The sequence below is a fragment of the Sebastes fasciatus genome, chromosome 17 (genome assembly GCF_043250625.1).
Source record: "Sebastes fasciatus isolate fSebFas1 chromosome 17, fSebFas1.pri, whole genome shotgun sequence".
In the NCBI taxonomy this organism is placed as follows: Eukaryota; Metazoa; Chordata; class Actinopteri; order Perciformes; family Sebastidae; genus Sebastes; species Sebastes fasciatus.
Genome location: NC_133811.1, coordinates 26,003,872 through 26,019,467, shown reverse-complemented (window position 1 = coordinate 26,019,467; position 15,596 = coordinate 26,003,872). Strand labels below are relative to the sequence as shown.

At 40.2% G+C, this 15,596-nt stretch overlaps 1 long non-coding RNA gene across 2 annotated transcripts in view; it reads left to right on the top strand.

The window, feature by feature from the left end:
* Positions 1-15,596, top strand: part of LOC141753785 (uncharacterized) — a 62,750-nt gene that overhangs the window by 29,631 nt on the left and 17,523 nt on the right. For both annotated transcript variants that reach the window (XR_012590502.1, XR_012590503.1), the window contains exon 2: positions 7,828-7,882. This is a non-coding gene — a long non-coding RNA (uncharacterized LOC141753785). The remainder of the gene's footprint in view (positions 1-7,827; positions 7,883-15,596) is intronic.

Genomic DNA, 15,596 nt, shown 5'->3' with positions numbered 1-15,596 from the left:
TTTCTTTATTATATCAGATTTAGCCTTTAGGACTGAAATATCTGTATCACAGTTTCACTATATTTATTCTAAAATGATAACTTTTACTTTCAAATTACCATCGAGGACAAAAATAGGATCCAACCTAATCTAATCTTTAATGTTTTAATGTTTTTATAACTGTTTTAATTACGTCTTAATGTTCTTTTGCACTTTGTCGCAATGTTCTTGAATGTTTATGTAAAGCACTTTGAATTGTTGCTGAAATGTGCTCTACAAATAAAGCTGCCTTGCCTTGCTCATCTGAAATATTTGTTCTTTCCTTTAAAGCAACAATTTCAAACCAAACATGTAACTTCATGATACTGCAGATGGATCATGGAGTAACAGCTTAAAGTTGTGTAACGGGAGCAGTAACTGAATGATGGAAGTAGTTTGTTGTGACTACAGTAGCTCTCACTTTCATTGTTTAAAGAGGAGCCAGCCGGCACTGATGTCATCACACATACAGACACGAGGAAAACACAGTTCAGACAAACACCTGCCATTTAGAAAACACAGTGTTTAAAGGGCCGTCCATCTGCGTTGTTTTCCCTTTTTTCTAATGGAAACCCCCACTCAGCCGTGAGCACAAAGCAGTGACGTAGGTTACTAAAGTAAACTAATCATGAAGCTAATCAATAAGGTTATAATTGATGTGAACACTAGCACTAGCTGAGTCAACGTTAGCTGTTTGAAGTTTGGAAATAACTGAAAGGGTTCATTTGGATTTTTTTGACGTAGGGTTGTATCTAGTCTATACTCCTGTGTTCTGTGAGGTAAAATGACTGGTTTTGTGAATGGAGTCTGGTGGATTTGAAGAGAGCGATATAACGGCTTCAGTTCCCCGTCGGAAAGGGCCGTCTGACGGCGAGGTAAAGCGGCTGTGGACGAGGGCAGCAGAGCAACATAATTTATACACCTAAAAAAACATCAATATCAGTTTAAGTGTACGCTATAATTAGAATATTTTCACCGCTTCACCTCGCCGTCAGAAAGCCCTTTCCGACGGGGAACTGAAGCCGTTATCGATGGTCTCTTCAAAGCCACCACTGGCTCTCTAGAGAGGGCCATTCACGTTTTCGTATCAGCTGCCGTAGCTCTCCAACACGCTTGGCACACGGGAGAGTTCCAGTGTGTTCCAGTTTTGAGATGTTTATATTCGGCTGTGTGACCCGATCATGACCGAGACTTTTGACTTACTACAGCCGGTAATAGTGAACAGAAGTTAAAAGACGAAACGGAGATGGAAGAAGTGAAAAACTGGGCAGGCCACATAATGTCAAAACAGTAATGATCCACATACCGTAATATATACTGCTGTATAAATGCTTGTAATAGTAGCTAAGGCAAGTTTCTATTGTCATAACATCATCTAATCAATAAGTCTCGGCTACAGAGTGTGTTTGTGTGTAAATAAAGAGCAACATAGTGTGACAACAATCTCCTCAGATGAACCTGATGAAGCGTCTCCTTCATTATTCACGAGGGGAAAACAGCTCGGCGGCCTCGGCCCTGGATCTGACACCGACCGGATCAATGACCTCCTGCTTCTCCTTCTATCGTAAACACAAACAAAAGTCTTCTGAGCGCACGTGAAACCGCATGGCTGGTCTCATGCGGTGCCACAGAGAGAGAGCATGTGCAATCATATTACTGATCGTCAGTTGAGATGACGGAGAGAAGTTGCACATTCTCGCTGCAGAATGGACCTTTTGTTTGCCTTCATCATTTAAATCCCGTGATGGGATGTAAGCCGTCCTGGATACGTCACGAACGATACACTGCTGGTTTTTACTATCTGAACCCATCGCAGGTTCAGAAAACGCCCAGAGGGAAAAATACTTTTTAGGAAATATTCAGGGAGTTCCGAGCAGTTGTCAGGCAAATGAGGTCGGAACAAGTCAGTCAGTGGTGTTAGTGATATAACCCGCGGCTGATGTAGTCTCAACAAACAGAACCAGGTGAACCTGCCGCGGTATGCAAAAGAGCGACAGGAACAAATAGAGCGTGACTCACTCTGGATTCTCTGCAGCAGGACATAAACAGAGCTGACTGACAGGAGGAATTTGAATATATGTTTAAAGCCTACAGCGAGGTCTCCTTCAGGTATACTGGAGGAACAGGAAAGGCTGCGTGAGACTTCACGTACTTCACATTTTTGTCTGACAAATGCTCAAAACTTTCACCTTTAACTTTATTGTCCCTGAAGGGGAACGTGTCTCACAGCCAGGGAAAAACAAGAGAATATACCAACTTAAACATAAGAAACATTAATCATAATAAAATACATAAAACATATAAAAATATATATAAATCTTCTGCTAAACCGTATACGGAAGTTCATGCACAAAACGCTGTGCGTAAAAGTGCCAAAAATAACTAAACTAATGGCTTATTTGCATAATTGTGGTGCTTTATTTAAATAGGAAAATGTCTTTTGAAGGCCATGACTCTTATATAACTCTCTCTATATATAACGCTTATATAACTCTTATAAATAAGTCTGACTGACACAAATTGTGCGACACCGATCCAGCAATGCTAGTGTTATCATAAGTGAAGGTAAAAATGTACAACTTTCTGCTTTTCTTTATTATTTCTTTATATATATTTAGTGATGGATGTACAAAATGCTTTGAATTCAAGGGATAACATGTTGAAGGGAAAACCAAACTAACACCAAAAACCTCTACCAACACACATGAAACTAACCCAATAATAAATATTATCAAAATGCTAAAATATAACAATAATTAACAATAAAAATAACATTATAGACATGACCAGGATTACCAAGCCTAGCTTTAATAACCGGTCACAGTTCTGACACAACGTTTGGGTCGATTTTGATGAAAACCAGGAGGGATAATCCGGTGTTTGTTGGTGATTAGTATGGGATGCTGTGACCACGTGATGAAAGAGGGCTTTATCTGCTACAAAGACGGATCAAATTCAGTTAATCATTGTGCCTTTTTTTTCTTTCACCCCGTGTATCTGAGATGTTGTGCGCAGGTGGTTTGAGCTCTTTGTTGTGCTGTTAGTTGTCTCTTGTTCCTTTGAAAACCTGAATATCAAAGTCCTGACTGCTCGACCTCTTTTATAGCTGACAAAGGCCGTCTGATCAGCATTAAACCTGGTGTGACCCACATGTGTACCAGAGGTTTAAAATCCTTTTACACCGTGTATTCACATTACATTGTGTAGCTCTACTGTTTTACTTTTTATATTAATATTAAAGAGTTAATCTGACGTTCAGTGTATGTGAACAAAACTGATTGTTAAGCTGGAACAAAGAAGCTTTGTGAGGAAATGAGGACAGACCTGGGATCAGAATCACTAGAAGAATCTAACCAGTGGTGGGAGAGAAGTATTCAGATCCTTTACTTAAGTAAAAGCACCACGGCAACAATGTACAAATACTTTAATACAACTAAAAGTACTTGTATAGTATAGTATAGTTTTATGACATCATTAGATTGTCAATACTGATGTATGAATGTGTAAGGAGCGCTGAAGGTCGAGGTGTGTTTTAACTACTTTATTGGGTGTTTTAGTTCAGCGATTCCCAACCTAGGGGTCGGGCCCCTCAAAAGGGTCACCAGATAAATCTGAAGGGTCGTGAGAGTATTAATGGGAGAGGAAAGAAGAAAAAACAAAGTTCTGTTACACGAGTACATCTTATTTATTAATTTTTAGTCATATGGCCATTTTCAAAGGGTTCCCTTGACCTCTGATCTCCAGATGTGTGAATGAAAATGAGTTCTATGGGTACCCACGAGTCTCCCCTTTACAGACATGCCCACTCTATGATAATCACATGCAGTTTGGGGCAAGTCATAGTCAAGTCAGCACACTGACACACTGACAGCTGTTGTTGCCTGATGGGCTGCAGTTTGCCATGTTATGATTTGAGCATATTGTTTTATGCTAAATGCAGTACCTGTGAGGGTTTCTGGATAATATCTGTCATTGTTTTGTGTTGTTAATTGATTTCCAATAACAAATATATACATATATTTGCATAAAGCAGCATATTTGCCGACTCCCATGTTGATAAGAGTAAAAAATACTTGACAAATCTCCCTTTAAGATACATTGTGTGATTAATATCCGATTAACTACGGACAATCACGCGTTTAATCGCGATTAAACATTTGAATAGATTAACAGCCCTAGTTTTTATGTAAAATCTTAATCTGAAAAGTACCTGTAGCTGCCAAATAAATGTAGTGGAGTAGTACAAGTACAATGTATCCCTCAGAAATGTAGTGGAGCAGAAGTATAAGTAAGGGATAATGTACAGCGAGCTGGTCATTATCAGGAATCCCCGACAGGGCGATGTGCGGAGGGGTCTCACAACAATGACCCACTAACTGTACATTATCCCGCTTATTACACGGCTACTTACTGAAGAAATCTATATTTTGACACAAAAACGGTCTGCCAGAGTCCGACATCAGAGCTGCGCCCATAGCAACGGTCTGCTATACATAGCAACGGTCTGCTATACAGAAATTACAGGCCGCAGAACGCCGTGATTGACCAATCAAAATCGAGTATTCAACACAGCCGTGTAATAAAGTAACATAAAATGGATATACACAAGTTGTGTAACCCGCAGCCAGCTGTGGTGGATATATAACCCACAGATATGTAAACCAGAGATTAATAATGATGTAATGTGGAGCATCTATTAAAAAAACAGCTGTGGCGGGTAAAAGGAGCAAGGCTGACTACTTTTTTAAGTTCATGGGCCGGTCATGAGGGGATGTGAGGTCGTGTGATTTAGCTGGAAAATCTGCATTAGCACTATTTCCTCTCTGCATATCGTAAGACAACATCCTTTGAGTTATGTTTCCGGTTCACATATTAATAAATAACAGTTTAGTTTAATGCCTCCTGCACACTCACGCTCTGCGTTTACGATTAACTCTGCTGATCGGAGTCGGAAACGAGAACCCGCTGTCTCAGTGGAAGTAATGGTGCTGCTGAGCTCAGTAAAGTTCCAGCTACAGTCATGGAGGAGCTTACATAACCCGGAGAAACTGTGTGTTCAAGAATTTACTATATGTGCAAAAAAACACAAAACACAAAACAGGCTTTTTAATTTGCTGATGCTATGAACAGCTGTTTGTTGTGAAAAAGGAGATTTAACTCATTGAATTGTGTTAAAGTGGAACTTAACCATTAATTTGACTTAACACTAAAACAAAGGATAACTAATTACTCATGATATAGTTAGGGCTGTCAAAGTTAATGCAATAATAACATGTTAACGCAAATTCGTTTTAATGCCACTAATTGATCTACAATAATAAATATATACATGCATTTGCATAAAGCAGCATATTTGTCCACTCCCATGTTGATAAGAGTATTAAATACTTGACAAAAAAAATGAGAATAATTTGTGATTAATCCCGATTAGCTATAGACAATCATGCATTTATATATTTATTTATATATTTTAATTGATTGACAGCCCTAAAAATAATGCAACAATCCAAGTTGGAAATGATAAAAAAGTAAGGTTGATGATGCAGCTCAATCATCTTAACCCATTAATCCGGACTTTGTCTGAGTCTCCTGATTACTTTTTGTTCTTTAATTTAATTTGCTCCTCTGTCTTCTGTTTAAGTCACTCTTGATCCGCCAAAGATCACTGACGTCACCCGGCTTGATTGCCGGTCTTTCTCTTACATAAACCACAAGGCCAGCAGCAGCAGCAGCAGCAGAGAAACACAAATCCTTGTGAAAGACGAAAGCTCTTTAGCGCCTTTCACTTCGGTTGATGCATGGCTGCCTGAACACTCGACCTCGGTCGCTGCCGTCAGTTGGCCCCGAGTAGTCGCAGACAATGAATGCGATGGCTTTTACCTAACATCTCATAACCTCCAGTGTTTTCTTTACTTCTCTGTGTCTCTTCATTCCTTTCATTCCTTTCCTACTGTGCATGCAGAGGAAGGATCATAATGTCCCGCTCAGATGATGGGGTTGCATAAGAAGCAAGTGTTTTTTTCCTCTAAACCAAACTCCACCGGTCTGTAAAGTGGGTTAATGCTGCTGCAGCGTGACTGAAGGAACAGTACAAAGTCATGCAGCGGATAAGATCTGATCTCAGAACAGCAGGTTGCCCTCAACAGCTATGACGTGACCTTGGAACACACAGTTTGTCTGAGAGCAGTCGATGAATCGATTAGTTGAACGACAATTAACTGACGACAACGTTGATAATTAATCGTTTATCATTTCTTTAAAGGTCCCATATAATAAAAAAGTGAGATTTTCATGTTTTTTTATTATAAAGCAGGCTTAAGTCCTATATAAATACTGTTAAAGTGTTGAAACACTCAATCCACAGGGAGATACACACAGCCCGTATTCAGAAACTCTGCATTTGAAACAAGCTGTAAGGATTTCTGTCCATTTGTGATGTCACTAATATACAATATTTAGACCATTTACACGGTTTTAAACATAAACATTCTAAATGTGTCCCAGTTCATTCCGGGTTGCAGTGTATGTGAATGTCATCAGCTGACAGGAAGTACACATGGACCGCAGCTGTTGCAATTTCATTGCAATTCCGTCGAACTGCGCTAAAACGGAGCGTTTAAGACAGAGGGTAAATACAGGCATTTATCAGGCAGACATTATGAGGAAAATAAAGTTTTTTTTTTTATCGTTACAGCATGTAAACATGTTTTAGTAGAAACACAAAATACAAGTATGAACCTGAAAATTAGTATAATATGGGACCTTTAATATATTTATAAAATTTTCCTTTTCCAATTCCAGCTAGTCAAATGTAAGGATTTGCTGCATTCTCTTCTGCATGTGATTATCATAAAGTGGGCATGTATGTAAAGGGGAGACTCGTGGGTACCCATAGAACCCATTTACATTCACATACCTGGAGGTCAGAGGTCAAAGGACCCCTTGGAAAATGATAGCTAGTATGACATGATTTGTACCAATGGATTCTTTAGGTTTTCTAGTTTCATATGATGCCAGTATCTCCTCTCTAGCTTTAAAACTGAGACAGCTACAACTAAAAATCTCAAGTTGCGTTAATGCGTTAAAGAAATTAGCAGCGTTAAAACAAATTTGCGTTAACGCGTTATTATCGTGTTGACTCTGACAGCCCTCGGCCTCGTTTTATATAATTGAATATCTTTGGGTTCCATTGTCGTGGCCATTTTCCACTGTTTTCCAACATTTTATAGAAAGATTTACTCATAACAAAAAATGTATTGATAATAAAAAAAACGGCAGATAAATCAATAATGAAATTAAGAGTTATTTGCAGCCCCTAAACAATTTAATTATTAATTTAAGCTATTATCTTTTATCATGCACTAATAATTAGATAACGCTCACTGTCCTCAGGAAGGCCTGAGTTCCTGCTGCCGCTCTAATTGGACGTTAGCTCAAAGCACCGATGTGGGCTGATGCCCATAATGGCAGTGTATCATTTGGCCCGCTGCGAGGCTGGAACATGTGGGTTTCTTTCTCAGTGTGAGATCAAGTTCAGTCAGAAAATGGAAAATAAAAGAGAAATAAGATCAATTGAAAACAGCATACAGAGAATACACAGAATGATCTGTTTAAAGTGTGATAATGTCATAATATGGATGACATCTTAAATACTGTGCTTTTTATATATAATATCCTTAATCCCACAGAGGGATTTTTAATGGAGGTTTCTAACAGCAGATTACAGACTCTCTGCTGCATGATGCTGGATTTTGAGTTGATTTATTTCATTTTTCTGAACTCTTTTTTCTTTTTCTTTTTTCCCCACAGACGTTACGAAACACCAGATGGGAAACTGAAAGAATCCCAAAGCCAACAAGGTCAGGTACAGATTATGTTTCTCTCAGACTCCCCACCTGCAGACTTCATCTCATGCAGGTAGCGGCAAAGATTAGACCAGATAAAAGAATCTTCACGCTGATTTTACAAAAGCAATGCGTCACAAAGTATCTGAGTATCAGTCGCGCTGCTCTGATTGGACGATCTGCCGCGGATCAGTTGCAGGAAGTTAAGATGGCATTGTTGTTATTTAGATTGCGTAATCTGTGATCTGGCTGGTATCCCAAACTGTGCAAGTTTATCTTATAATTCCTGACTGTGAGTGATGTCTTTCAGATATTCAAGAGATGTCATAGTTATATAATAGTCATGTGTAATATTCAGGTGGTTGTGTCTGTCGTTTCACTTTTATTGGTTTTGTAATGGTGCATCTGGAGATGAATGCTCTGTGATGCTGAGCCCAAGAAGCATTTCCCCAATGGGACAGGTGTGCAGCGTGGCAGGCAAAGGCCAAATGGAAAAAAAACGACTCGTGACTCGTGCATAGTGGCGGATTTTAGGGCGGTAACCTTTCACAGCATTGTGTATTTAATGTAAGTGAATATCACAAACTTTAATGTCTGTGCTGAAACAAAACTCCAGTCAGACGGACTCCCGCGTTGATGTTTTCCAGCCAGGATGCCTCCGCCACGGAAATGAGCAGCAAAGTGTTTGCGATGACGAGGTGATTGATCCGGCCACAGTCGGTCACTTGTAGGAGGTGTCGGCGGCGCCCGTCAGCGCCGGTCTGACTGAACGCTGTGAGATCTGAGAGATGTGATTCACTTCCTCCGGACAGCTGAGAGCTTAACATTTTCAAATATTCTCTGTTAGCGAGGCGTGAGGGTGATGCACCAAGACAGACGTGATCAGTCATTGTGGGGTGACGGCCCAGTTTAAGCATGAAGTGGAAGATAAACTCGCCTAAAATCATTTTTATTCAGCTTTTGAACCCATCATAAAACTCTGACTCTAATTTGTGGCACGTTGTGGTTTAGATTTATAGTTTATTGAAGGTTATCCAAAACATCCCTCAAACATAAGAGCTGTTTTCAGAGTACTGGGTCTTTTATTGTTTCATGACCTCAGTATCTCTAAAATCCTCACTCTGCTGTCTCTCATTGATGACGGGTTTTATGTAACTATTTAAATGTCTTATCATCAAAACAGATATTTGACATGTTGTCAGCCAACACGTTCTCACTGCCAACTCGTCAAATACCAACGTTTGGTCAGTGGCCCTACGCTACAAACTACAACGCTCTAAGTAGCGACGCCATTTCATTTCATTATGAATATCATTTATATTTATTTTAGACAGAGGAAGGTTAAGACACATGTAGTTACTTGTAAATAATAGTAATAATCCACAATTAAAAACCCCGTACTATATTCATTCATGGAGCTCTCCAAGTCACTGCATGTTCTACAACACTGTCCGGTACTTATTTCAGAATAAAAGCCTCATGTTAACAAATTAATGAATTCTGTCCACAGAAAAAAATGCTTGAGGGCTTTTATTTTGAAATAAAGGCAGGAAGTGTTGATTTAAAAATAAGTCCTTACTTTTTTTCATCTCCGTAACATTTTTTACACATATAGACATTAATAGAAACTGTAGTAATGTTGCTAATATGATGTCAATATACTGTCAATAGATCACTTTCATCGTCACAATAAAAGCGGTAACTTCCTTCTACCTCTGAATAGACAAAAATGAAGCAAATATATATATTCTGGCATCAAAAAAATCTATTTTAATGGTAAAAAAAACAATCACGATACATAGTTGAATTTTTTTCCCCCACCCCTAAGATGTTATTGGATTATAATTATTGATGCCTTTATGTGTTCATCACTTTAATGTTGCAGCTGGTAAAGTACAAGTACCTCAAAGTTTTACTCGTGTAAATCTACTTAGTTACTTTCCACTTAGTTACTTTCCACCACTGCAGAACATACAGTATATGTGTATAATGCACGACTTATGTTGAAGAGAAATGAAGCCAGATAAAAGAATCCTCTGTTGGACGCTCAGTTGCAGACATTTCAAGAGGCCGTTTTCATAATTCATGTAGATTGTGTAACCGCATCCAAAACCAGCACAAGCTTAATATATTTATGCATCGATGCCACGCTTCCTCTCCGGTCTCTGATGTCCGGGGCCCAGCTGGTACCACTTTGACACACTCCAGATGCAGAGACTCCAAAGATCGCACGTGTTGCAGAATCACTTGATTAAATCTTCTCTGCCCAATTTGGGTTTAATTCATCCAGAGTGAACGCTGCAGAGAGAGAGAGAGAGAGAGCCACTCTGGAGACCGCTGTGCATCTCAAACCCCCGTCTCCTCTCAGCTACTCATGTTCCTTCTTATGTAACCGTCCCAACGGAGTAATTGAATCATCTGTGTGCTGTACGATATCACGGGCCAAAAAGCTCTGACATGACTTCCAGTGCTAAGTGGCCCGCTAAGTGTCGGGTCGTCTTTCCGTAACCACTGTCACTCATTGACGTACGACTGATTATTCTATGTGTTGGTGCTTGAACAAACGGTACAATTAGTTTACAATATGTGGTGAATCGTTACCAGTGAGTCGTGGATATTCCCTTACAAGGTCACAGTGGAAGTTGAGTTCAAAGAATGTGATATTTCTGCACACTGGGGTCCATAAACAGTCTTGGAATTACATAAATTGGGTATCACTGTAAAGCTGAGACTCTTGTGGATCCAATGAGCCCAACTGTATTCATGTGTGATGATGTTAGTCCCCATAGGAGCCATTTCTTTGTAGTGAGACCATATTTCGAAACTTGACCTCACTGTATAAAATGACCTGTGGTGACCTCTAGGATAATCACAGCCTCATGAAACTTTACAGCCACAACCTACAGACCTAGAGCATTCAGAGGATGGATGGCTTTCCTACGTAGGTAGATTGACTATAAGGGGGTTTCTGAGCAGTTTCCACAACAGAAGTGCTCGCCATTCAATCGCCGAAAAAATGCAGCTCTTGCAGAAATCTCCAAATGTCAAAATGTTTTGATACCAAATCACAGCATGGCTTTTTCTATGGTGTTCCTCAAGGTCTTGGCGTCTTAATGTGGGATTTTGGAGGGGTTATTGATCATTTTTTATCAATTATTGTGTGGAAAAAATGGTTAAATTTAGCACCAAATCTGTGTAACAAATGGTATCAACCCCAAAATTGCTGCAACAACTTATGAGACATAATACAGCATGGGGATGACCATCATATACTTCTATCATAATGTTCTAAACCCTTATACACTTTCACAATTCATTTTAAATAATTCATTAATTCATGCTTATTTCTTATTTATGACTAGAACAACTTGACACACAGTGCTGAGCTACACCTCAAATTCATCATCAGGTTCCCAGCTTTTAGATGATGTACACCACTAATATGTGACATCTACTGTTGACCTGCTATCTCCCCCTAAAGACCCCCTGTACCCCCCTAAAAAAGACAAAAAATGTGGTGTATTATGGGTCTCTTAACCTGTTTTCAATACAAATGAGCTTGTTTCATGAATTTTCAAGATTAAAGTGTCATTTTTGTGCAGGGAACTGCCTCCTTCTGTCCTCTTCCAACATTTATCAGGAGATTATTGTTTTATATTAATATATAAACGATAAGCTGGATATATTTTTTTGCAGTGAACAAAACAAGCCGGTGCTTCTGCTCGTACATCAAACACTGACGGGAATGTTTAGGCTTGTGGTTTATAATGTTTGCGAAGCAGTTATAGCCGCCATAAACACAGCACACTGAGGCCTGACGTACGCAGGTTACAAGCTTCGGGATTGACCTTCAGATTGTTTACAAAATAGCGTGAAATATTTCCACTGGATCATTTGGAGATTCACTCACAAGGTCAAGGATGAAGGGGGATAAAAAGCGGCTTTGTGTGAAGACAAGAGGTTAATCATAGCAAACAGTACTGTCCGTCCTTTATTAAATTAAACATTTACAGAGGGCACTGGGTCATATGAGCCTGCAGGGAAAGACAAGTGGGGGAAAGTTTAAAAACGTCTTTTTATCGATTATTCAGACACCTTTCTGCATGACCCAACAAATCTCCTCTTTTCTCATTCTTCCTCTCAGAGGAATGCCCTTGTTTTTATGGCCGAGAAGTGCTTTTGCAACTCCCTCTGCTTCCCCGAAGCCCAGGGATTCCTCAGATAAGACCGTTATTCTTTCTGAACAATGCCAAGTTTGTCCGGGCGTCTTCTGGGCCTCACGCTGTTCCCTTGGCCACCGAAGGAGGAATTTTCCACTCCGTGCCTTCCCCGGAGAGAGCAGCTTTCCTCTCGTCTTGCTTTATAGACACAGGTGGAAGTGGGTCGCTGCAGTTCGTGTGACAGTGTTTTTGTCGCGAAAATATTGATTCATCTGCGGGAGGATGTTAATCTGCCCTCGGTGGGTTTGTTTTCTCGTTGACTGCAGAATGACTGCAGTAGAAGTGCGAGTGGTTTTATTTAGGCCAACACGGCGCTCTGATTTAGCTGCGTGCATCTAATTTGTGTCACTGCCTCCCGGTTCTGACATGAAAGCGGAGTTTTGCATAAACACAGAGACAATGCTGCTGTCAGGAGTCCCAAAGTAAACTTTTCTTTTTTTCTTTGACGTCAAAACATTGTATGCCGATGCCATGCTGGGCTTGACAAAAGTCGCGCTTAATTTAACTGTGCATTCCTCCTCCGCTCTCTCGTTCACGGTGATCATCGCCTGTCAATGCCATTTAAAAATAGCAGTGTGTCATCAGTTTGACGCAGGAGGGGACAACCACAAGTCGATCATCACGCCTCGCCCAGCTGAGCTGTGCGACAAAGTAGTGAGCATGTTGTCACAGCTGTAAGACTCCACTCTTTATGCATCAATTAAAAATAAACTGATCACATGCTGCACTGTTTTTAAGTGAAACCAAATCACACCAGAATCACAGCACGGGCTTTAATACGCTCGGCCAATCCAAGTTCATCTGGAGGCCTGACCTGAGCTGAATGAACCAACGATAATCTTTCTCCAGCTGGAACTCGGCCCACGTTGGCACTCCGTGCACACAGACAAAGACCATAGTGGTAATATCGGATGTCATGTTTGTAGACGTTCAGAACAAAGTGTACGTACAAAAGGCTCTGAAGATAACACCTCAACAGGCCTGCTCGCATCTCTGTCTAAGAATTACTCTTTGATCTAGGGCTGTCAATCAATTAAAATATTTAATCGCGATTAATCGCATGATTGCATCTGTTCAAAATGTACCTTAAAGGAAGATTTGTCAAGTATTTAATACTCTTATCAACATGGGAGTGGACAAATATACTGCTTTATGCAAATGTATGTATATATTTATTATTGGAAATCAAGTAACAAAACAAAACAATGACAGATATTGTCCAGAAACCCTCACAGGTACTGCATTTAGCATAAAAAATATGCTCAAATCATAACATGGCAAACTGCAGCCCAACAGGCAACAACAGCTGTCAGTGTGTCAGTGTGCTGACTTGACTATGACTTGCCCCAAACTGCATGTGATTATCATAAAGTGGGCATGTCTGTAAAGGGGAGACTCGTGGGTACCCATAGAACCCATTTACATTCACATATCTTGAGGTCAGAGGTCAAGAGACCCCTTTAAAAATGGCCAATGGCCAGTTTTTCCTCGCCAAAATTTAGCTCAAGTTTGGAGCGCTATTTAGCCTCCTTCACAACAAGCTAGTATGACGTGGTTGGTACCAATCGATTCTTTAGGTTTTCTAGTTTCATATGATGCCAGTATCTTCACTCTAGCTATAAGATTAAGCCCACTACAACCTAAAAATCACAAGTTGCGTTAATGCTTTAAAGAAATCAGTGGCGATAACACAAATTTGCATGAACACGTTAACTCTGACAGCCCTACTTTCAAGTTTGCAATTAGGAGTGTATACAAGATCTAAGCTAATGCCTCATTAAAATCACACTGTGCGGTGACAAAACCTCCAAACTAAATAAACTCAACTGATTAACGCCCCCGCTGCTCTTTTTGTGACTTTGATATACTTTTCAAAGTGAGCGTCTTCCCTCCCGGCCTCCCTGACCCTGACAATAGCAGCTTTTCTAGTTCAACCAGGGGAAGGAAGAGGAGATGCGAGTGGCTTCTTCTTGTAGCTCCGCAGAAAGCAGCTGGTTCATTTAACCAGATCAGAGATCAAAGGAAGCGGCGCGGTCCTCTGCTTCCATCGCCTGATGCTCCACGGCCTTTGAAGTCGGCCGTGTGCAGCATCCTCGCTTTGGGATAAAAAGAGCATCTTGCATCTTTTTACAGGTACTTTGAAAATCACTGCTGCATGTCCTGGTATCAACTGGCAGAGGGAGATGAGAGGCTCATGTAACTGTCCTATATCCAAGGAGACTCAAAACATAGCTCGACTTCTACAGGCAACAAATTATCCTGCGATGTGAACAGTGTGAAATACCACAGTCTGGGCAGAGTGCGCTGCAGGCACGCCTGTACCACACACCCAACTTCAAAGTGTAAACATCAGAGCTGAGTCTCTGAGTACGTGTGAAATATTTACTGGGACACTGTAGTAGCTGGAATCATTAGAGCAGATTCATGTCTGCTGTGAATCAGTCATGAATATTTAAGTCAAATGCATTTTAAAGTAGGGATGTCACAAAACTAGAAATTTAGTAGTGGATACCAATACCAGTGAAATGTTACGTTTCTCAAAAAAAAAAAAAAGTAAAAGAATAAATCCCGTGTACTTTAAATTAACCAGGTCATAATTCCCTCTCTAATATATATTTTATATTGTTAGATTTTTTAAAGCCTGAAAACAGAGCCATGAGGAGGTGCAGAAATTTGGTTATCTCTCAAAACACTTGAATTGCAATACGCTGAAAGGTTATTATGGACTTTTTGCCCAATGATGCCAAAAATATTCTGCCTACTGAAGCTTTAAGGTCAAAGTTTTTCCTGAGACATTCAGTGTAAAACACGAGTGAACGATCACAGAGGCCCTCGTGCCCTTAATGAGGTCCGTCGACGCTCTGATCATGAGAGCGGAGGGTCGCTGAGCTGAATCATGGGAACCAGAGGCTGATCACTTGTGAACCGTCTCCTTATGTTACAGAATCATATGACAGAAGCAGCAGAGACACGAGAGGTTTACACTCCTACAACATTCCTGACCTCGCTTTATCCCATTATATACTATATAGAATGTGTATCCACACATTTTCTACTGATTTCAGCTCATGAGAACCGTTCAGCATTCCTGCACAGAGCCACATGAGAGGAATTAGGGTAATATCCGACGAGAGTTATATAATGTTATTCTACAGGCGCCCGGCTTGTAACCTTTATTTATTTACTCTCATGCAGACACGTGGGAACGTTAAGAGGGCGGAAATGAACGCCGTGTAACAAACAGGAGAATCCGTTTTCTTTAGATTAATGTTGGATAAGAAAAAAGTTCATCTCTTTATGTTTACATGATGTTATTCAAAGCTTGGGTAGTTGACCTTTGGACAGCAGAGGAAGCACGTTAGAGTGCAATCGGCTTTTTTGGTAAGAATTTCAAAACGCATATTCGTGGATGAACGAGTGAAAACAAACTCTGTATGCCGTTAATCTGTAAAGTCCTTTTCAGACATGGAATCTGTAAAATTGCTGGCTGTAGTAACAAAGACGTCTGATACAT